Below are 8,592 nucleotides of genomic sequence, written 5' to 3' on the forward strand. Positions count from 1 at the left end.
CCCATAGATAAAGATCCTAGAAGTTTGCTTATTGACTTAGAAAACCACACATTAACATTATCTGTGTTTTATTGTATTTTTATTTATTTTGTTAAATATTTCCCAATTATATTTCAAACTGGTTTGGACCCCACTTGGGATTGCTGTGGGACCCTGTGATCACAGGCATTTGTGTTTGATACATCTCTGATCTATAAATATGGTCTCTTTAGAATCTTCTTACAATTGATTCCCTTCTACCAACTCTGCATACCAGTGACACTGGCCTTGCTTTTCCTAGCACATTTCACTGGTGGTTTCTCATGGTTAGAACTCTTCCTCTTCAACCCTGCCAGCTGGCTTCTTGGCTTCCTTCAAGTCTCATCTAAAGTCTTATTTTCTGGGGCAGCTAGGTAGCACAGTAGTGAGAGCTCTAGGCTTGAAGTCAGGAAGACCTGGGTTCAAATTTGGCCTTACACATTTCCTAAACTCTGTGATCCTGAGTAAATCACTTAACCCCCACTGCTTAGCCCTAACTGCTCTTGTGTCTTAGAATGGATGCCAAGAATAAGGATTTTCTAAAAATCCTGCTTTATTTAAGAAACATTTTCCAATCCTCCTTAATCTTAGTGCCTTCCCTCTGAGATTATCTCCAATTTATGATTTCTATATATTGTTTGTTCATGATTGTTTCTGTATTGTCTTCCCATTAATCTGTGAACTCTTGGAGAGCTGGGGTTGTTTGCTTTTTTACCTTTTTTTTGTACCTTCAGTGCTTAATGGCATAGAATTTAATAAATGTACTTATTAAGTACCTTAGGAAGGTGCTTAATGAATGCTTTTTGACTTCCAGCTCTAAATCTTATTACCAGGGCAGCTAGCTAGGTGGCAGGACAGTGGATATAGCGGCAGGCCTAGACAAGGGATGATGACCTAGGTTCAAATCTAGCTTCAGACACTGCCCAGCTGTGTGACCCTGGAAAAGTCACATGATTTTGTTTGCCTAGCCCTTGTCCTTCTGTCTTGAGTTGTTACTAGGACTAAAAGTAAAGGTTTAAAAATAATAATAAATCCTATTATCCTCAGAGAACAGTCTATAATGGCTCTGAAAGCAATTTCTTGAGTTAGCATTGATACTCAATAACCATAATCCTTTAAATATAATTTGAAATCATTCTCAAAATGCATTGTCTTACATTTGTCCACAGTATCATGGAGCTACTACTTTTCAGCTTATTTATAAAGCCAAATGAAATCTTCCTTCAAATTTTTTATGGAACCCAAGAGTTGAAAGGGCCACAAAGGTCTAACATGTAACTAAGCAAGAATCCTTCAACAATCTGACACATAGTCTAATTTCCTCTTCAAGAACTTCAGAAATGGGAAACTTGGGGGGCAGTTAGGTGTCTCAGTGGATTGAGAGTCAGATATAAAAATAGGAGGTCTTGGGTTCAAATATGACTTCAGAAACCTCCTAGTTGGGTAACTCTGGGCAAGTCATTTACTCCTTTAACTCTTAAAAATAAATGAAATTTTTTTAAAAAGGGAAATTTGTTAACTGAAAGTACCCTAGTCCACTTTTTTTTTTTCTTTTTAACTCCTACCTTCCATCTTAGCTATAACACTATGTATTGGTTCTAAGGCAGAAGAGTGGTAAGAACTGGGCAATGGGGATTAAATGACTTGTCCAGGGAGGGTCACACAGGTAGGAAGTTCTGAAACCAGATTTGAACCCAGTGATGAGGTGTAGCCAAGGTGCTACGAGGAGATGGGCAGGGAGGTTCTACAATAAAGGCCAATCAGCAGAGGCAAGCTAAAAGAGGTGTCCCACTCTCATACCAAGTATCTGTAAACAATCAAAGGAACATGAAAACAATAAATAATTGATCAGTAAGGAGACATATGGGTTGCTTGAGATTTATAATTATGAGAAAACTCCTTGCATTAGTCTTTGGATCTGGTCAACACAACCTGGATCCTTGGTTAAGGGTCTCCAAAGAAGTATAGGTGGTTCAATTTCCCAATTTGTCTCTATTTTTTTAAAGGTTTCTAAGCTATTTCTCTATTCCCTAATCCACAAATCACTTTTCATTTGCAATTCCTTTGTTAACTTAGAAAAAACGCAGAACTATTAAATAGTCATAAAACCACTCTTTAATCAAGGGAAAGGGGGATGAGGGCTACTTGGCCTCTTTTGCAGAGCTGCGCCTTGTGCAGAGTCTAAAGGAACACTGCTTCTCTCTGCTCCCTGATCCCCGTGGGAGTGCCACCGCGCTAGACGACGACTCCCAGGAACAAAGGAAATTGGGGAACTTATGTACCATTTGGGAAGATCCTGGGGCTGGGGAAGATGATTGACATTATACTGACAGGATACAATCAAGCTAGAGAAAGGGATCATAGCTAGAGGCTAGGGTGTAGGGGAAGGGGCTGCTTACACAATGGATACTAAAGGAATGGTCCCTGCCCTGGTAGTCTTCCTGGGTAAGGGTCTCAGATACAATGGGGAAGACTACCTAGGACAAAAGGGTATTTAGCATTTACCCTGGGGTCCATTATTCAGTCAGCAACTGCTAGCCTGAGATTCCCTTCAGGGTGGATTCTCACGGGAACGGGGAACAAGCACAAGCTTTTGGGGTCTCCAACCTACAAACTATTTCTAAACTTGGGGTTCATCATACCTCACTAAGCTACAAGTTTGGGAACTCTAGATTCCATGTCGACACCCTTAAACCTTGGCTTTTCAGTTCATGAAGCAACTTTCTCCATTTAATCCACTTAAATGTACCTTCAGGCTCCCCCACTTCAGCTTAGCTTCCCATTCAAGGCTTTCAGCCCGACATTCACACCTCTGAACTCCTCTCCTAGCTTTTCTACTCCAGACATGCTTCACCCACTTTCACATGCAACAACACACACACTCTAATACCTAGTCACACTCGGGCTTGTAGTGGGTTGAACTAGACTCCATTTTGGCCAGCTTAGCTTGGGATTGGACTTTGTCGCCGTTTGCCATTTATCTAGATATTTGCATGCATTAGGCCCATACTTTGAAAACATATCTCTTGCCTCCGTATTGGTAGGTGGTTCTTCGGACTGTTGGTTATTTCCACCTCCTGGGCCTACAGATTTACTGTTTCCCATGCTTCCAGACAACCCCGGGGCTGGTTCTGGTTCTGCAACTCTCTGTGGGCCCACGGACCATTGCTTACAACCCCCTTAATTAAAGAGTGAATCGCCCCAAATGTGCACGACCGAGTCACTTCGCTCCGAGAGCCACTTGCCTGGCCGCTCCGCTAAGTGGACTCCTGACTCAACCCCAAATGGGCAGTGTGGGTACCTGACGTCTTGGAGTCCTTGTTAGCATTTATCCTATATTATTTGTGTTGCTCTCCTATCTGGTGAAGATTACTCTTCTTCTAGAGAAGTTTCCATGGAAACTTTGTTGGCACAGGTATTATCCAGTCTCCCCAAGTTTCTATGGCTTTTGACCTTGAAAGACTTTGAGAAGAGAAATAATGGCTACAGTTTAGAAACAGTGGGCTAGGAGAGCCTGGGGAGGTGGGGAAAGTGTCAAGGAAGGGAGGGTAAGGACTGAGCAGTATCCAGGATTCCATTCTTGACTCTCTGAGCATGGAGCACAGTGATAACTATGGTCATTACTTCCCTGATGGTTTGAATTGGAGCATTTTAGATTGAGAATAGAGAACTGATGACCAGATGCAAGGAGAAGTGAAGGAACTGGTATTGGTCAGGTTAGCAGAGGGTCCATTTGTCTAAGCAGGAGATGATGGTGTTTGACACAGTAGTTCCAATCTATAATTCTTCCTTACCTTCTCCATTCCAGAGTAGGGGACCCCTTTTGTTTACCTGTCCATTCTTCACTTCCCATTTTCCCCTCCAATTTAGTGACTGGAGGGATGTGAAAAAAAGCCTTTTGTCCTCTTCTTGACTGGCAGCCAAAATAGCTAGCATTTTGAAAGTTTCATTTTCATTCCCTTACTTTCAATTCTGTCCTATTCGAAGTTACTACTGAAAAAGACAAACAAACTAAATGGCTATTTCCCATTAGTTTATTTGCATGTGAATGCTTGGAATGGGATTGAAATAGGAACAAAATCCATAGATGAGGGATTTTTTTGTTTTCCTGTATAGACTGGTGGGAGACAGAGCCAATAAGAGCTTGTTAACAAACAAAACAAAAACTCCTTCTAGAGTGCTTATGCTAAGAATATACTTATACTTGGGCTTTATTACAAATGAGCTGAAAAGCCTACTTGGTTGGAAGAGAACTGACCACTTTTGTCTGAGGGTACCTTGGTAAATATGAAGGGTTGAAGCTTGTCACTACAGATAATCTTACAGGGTATTGAAGTCCCTTGGTATACATGCCATAAGACTGATTTGGGATTGCAATTTTCTTTGTCTTTATCCCTCCACTAATCTGGATAACTAGGATTTTGAGCATGCATAGTTTGCTTAAACTGGAGCTTGTGTCCCCAACCATGTAGGTGGGGATAACCTCCTTTGATGTATTGTCTGCATCATTAAAAGTAGAGGAACTAGATGGTTCTTTCTCTTTACACCACTTTTTCAGCTGCACATTTTGGGACTCCTGGATGGCATTAATTAAACCTTTGGGAGGGGAGGGACTTGCCTATCCCAGTTTACCTTTCTTTTATTCCAGCTTTACGAAAATGTGCCTGGGAGGTATTTATTTCTGCCTTGAGTTATGTTTCTGCTCTTTCAGATGCTAACGTTATCTGGACTGGATGGAGTTGAGTTTTGGTGACTTTGGATTCAGGATTCCAAGTGAGTTGATGAAACCAGTCAAAGCCAGATTGCAATCTATGAGAAGCCAGAGTGCCTGAAGCAATTGCAATTCCTGAAGTAACAAAGCTTGTAGAGAACTTGAAGGCAACTCAGAGGCAGCAAAGCTTGNCCTGAAGTAACAAAGCTTGTAGAGAACTTGAAGGCAACTCAGAGGCAGCAAAGCTTGAAGAGAAGGAAGAGCTCTCATTTTTCATGCCTTTCACACAGGTGGAGAACATTGATCTCCACCAATACTAGTGGTCTTTGGGACTAGGGGATGAAGGCAGGGAACATGGCTTACACTTTGTCTTCCTTATCATCTAGCACGACGTTCTGTACTCAGAAAAAACTTCATTTGCTCTATTCAACAAATCCACTATTATCATGGGATATGCTGATTTGTGGCCAGTACAAATGACAGGAAATTCAAGTCTTCCATAGATTGGAAAGAGTGATTTGATTCTAGTTTGTTAACAGTGTTGACATGGAATCTAGAGTCCCCAAACTTGTGGCTTAGTGAGATCTGATAAACCCCAGGTTTTAGAAATAGCTTGTAGGTTGGAGACACCTATGCTTGTGCTTGTTCCCTGTTCCCCTGAGAATCCACCCTGAAGGGAATCTCAGGCTAGCTGTTGCAGACTGAATAATGGACCCCATGGTAAAAGCTAAATACCCTTTTGTCTTGGGTAGTCTTCCCCTTGGTATCAAGGACCCTTACCCAGGAAAAGTTATTTTCACCTGGAATGCTTTCCCTCCCCTTCTTTTTTGAGTCTGAACTTAAATACTGAATAAAATGCATTCTTACATACAATGTGGAACAGAAGTAGATTGTACATAGAATTGCTATTATAAAAAGCTCACTTTTCTTTTAAAGTACATAACAAAGTCAATATGTAATTTTAAAAGTAGTTCTGCTTTTTTTTAAACCCATATCTTCTATCTTAGAATGAATACTAAGTATTGGTTCCAAAGCAGAAGAATAGTAAAGCAAGGGCCAGGCAATTGAGATTAAGTGACTGCCCAGGGTTACACAGCTAGGAAGTGTTTCAGGCCACATTTGAACCCAAGACCTCCCATCTCCAGGCCTGGCTCTCTATCCACCAAGCCACCTAGCTGCTCCTCTTATTTACTTTGAGGGGACAGAGAAAGCCTAACCCTTAGTCTCTCTCTTTTCTACATCCTCTCAATTTAAAAACAAAACAAAACAAAAAAAAACAAAACACCTCTTGTAAGAAATAGGTAGCAAAAAAAAAATGCATTAAAAACAAATTCCCACATTAGCCATGTTCAAAACTGTGTGTCTCATTCTTTATCTTAGATCAGTGACGGGCAAACTACAGCCCGAGGGCCAGATGTGTGTGTGTGGGGGGGTTGATATGTTCTATCCCACCAAGCGACATTATTCCTAATCTGACGAATGACTAGGAAACAATACAATGAAACTTCGAAAGAGTTGCCTTAGAAACAGACTGACATGAACATTTCCTTTCCTTTGGCCCCCTCTTTAAAAAGTTTGCCCATCACTGTAGATTATCTCTCTGTCAAGAGATGAGTAGCATACATCATCATCAATTTTCTAAATGGTGGTTAGTCATTGCCTTAATCAGAGATATTAAGTCTTTCAAAGTTGTTAGCTCTTATTATTGTTGTATAAATTATGTATTGTTGTATCATAGTATTATTGTTGTATAAATTGCCCTATTGGTTCTACTTACTTTTCTATAAATCAGTTCATAGAAGTCATTTCAGGTTTTTATGAAACCATCTGTTTCATCATTCTTATGGTATAATAATATTCCATTACATTGAAATACTACAATTTATTTGGTCATTGCCAAACCTATGATTAATCCTTTGGTTTTCATTTCTTTCCTATTACCTTCCTACTATCCTTCTGAGTGGGGAAAAGTTGCTATGGTGTCTGTTGATGGTGGTTGTAAATCAATATTTCTTCTTTTTCTTTCTTCTTTTGTTCTCAAAAAACCTTTACCTTCTGTCTTAGAATCAATACCATATAGTGGTTCCAAGCAGAAAAGCAATAAGGGCTAGGCAATGGAGGTTAAGAGACACCCAGGGTCACATGGCTAGGAAGTATCTGAGGCCAGATTTAAATTAAGGATCTCCCATTTCTAGGTCTGCCTCTCAATACACTGAACCACCTTGCTACCCCCATCAATATTCCTCCTATGTTCCCAATTTATGAACACATGACAGTGCTGCCTGGATGAGTAATAAACTATAAAGGTTCAGTAGAGATGAATAATTTAGCATTGTAATAACAGTACAACCCTTGCTGATCTAAACTCACCCAATATCTCACTTGAAATTTTTTTTCACTCCCAACTTTTGCATTTTACTAATTTGCAAATGATTCTAAAGTATGTGTAATATAGACCTACCTCTAAAGTGGAGACATTTTGTTTCTGCACTAATTACAATGATTTGGGAGAAAGATATGCAATTGAATGGATGGCCTCATAAACCTGGGTCATAAGTATATGTATCTTGGACAATGTAATCAGATGGACAATGATCTGGGTCCACTGGATTATATTTGGAATACTGGATAGTACTTTTTTAAAGATCACAAACTTTTATAAGAAAAAAGGTCCAAATTTTTAATACTACTCTGCCCCCAACTCCCTTTTGTAATGCTACTGCAAAGTGTGGAATACTGTCTGCAGAATGAAGGTTACAGATTACTTAACTAGAAAAAATAAAAACAATTCATTTGGAAAAACAGAAGGTAAAGACTATCAAAGGAAATGATAAAAAAAAGTGTTTAGAAGGCCTAGCAGTACTAGATTTCAAATTGTATTATAAAGTGATCCTGGTACTAAGAAAAGATGATATATATTATAATGGAATACTACTGTACCATAAGAAATGACAAACAAGATGATCATAAAAAAATCTGGTAAGACTTATGAATTGAAACAAAGTGAAGTGAGCAGCACCAGGAGAATGTTCTACATTGTTTTTGTTAAGGTGCTAATGAAGTGGATTGTCAAAACAATGCTACAAGGATGCCAGGCACAAAAGCTATTTGTAAGATGGACAAAAAAATGAAATCTTGATTTCAGAAAGTATAGAGAGCAAGGACTTTGTAATCATCTACATGGAGTGCTTGATGTTATTTTTCTGTCATAGCCAAGTAATTTTTATATATCCCTTTAGTACAAACCCATTTCCTTCCTTGACAGTTTATCAGGGAGAATAAATGTCGAAAAAAATGCTTCTAGATTAAAAAAAAAAAAGTTAAAGACTGAAAGAGACAGAAGAGAAACTTAACCTGTATCAGAAGGAAGATGGAAGAAAAGTGAAAGAAACAAGACAGAATGGAAGACATATTGATATGGCAAAGAGATCAAAGAGGAAATGGATCCATATATATAAGAACATATGTAGCATTTTTTTAATACCAAAGAATTGGAAACTCATCAGTATGAAGTATATGACTATAATGGAAGATTATTGTTCTGTTAAGAAATTCCAAAAGAAATGGTTTCAGAGACAGTGAAGAAGATACACAAAGTGATACAGAATGAAATGAGCAGAATAATTTATGAATTAACAGTACTATGTAGAAAAACAACTTTGAAGACTTAATGATGTTCAATGAAAGTTTATTTTGCTTGGCTAGCCATATTTGTTATGAGTTTTTCCCCTTTTCCTTTTTTCTATGGGGAGGGAGGAGTTGGGAAGAATAGGTGAGTTAGTTATAGAAATGTGACTACAATTCCTTTTAAGAGACTAATTTCTATATTGCCTCTGGTGGGAAATTCAGAAATCAGTAACAAA

This window comes from Gracilinanus agilis, chromosome 1 (assembly GCF_016433145.1).
Source record: "Gracilinanus agilis isolate LMUSP501 chromosome 1, AgileGrace, whole genome shotgun sequence".
NCBI classification, from domain to species: Eukaryota; Metazoa; Chordata; class Mammalia; order Didelphimorphia; family Didelphidae; genus Gracilinanus; species Gracilinanus agilis.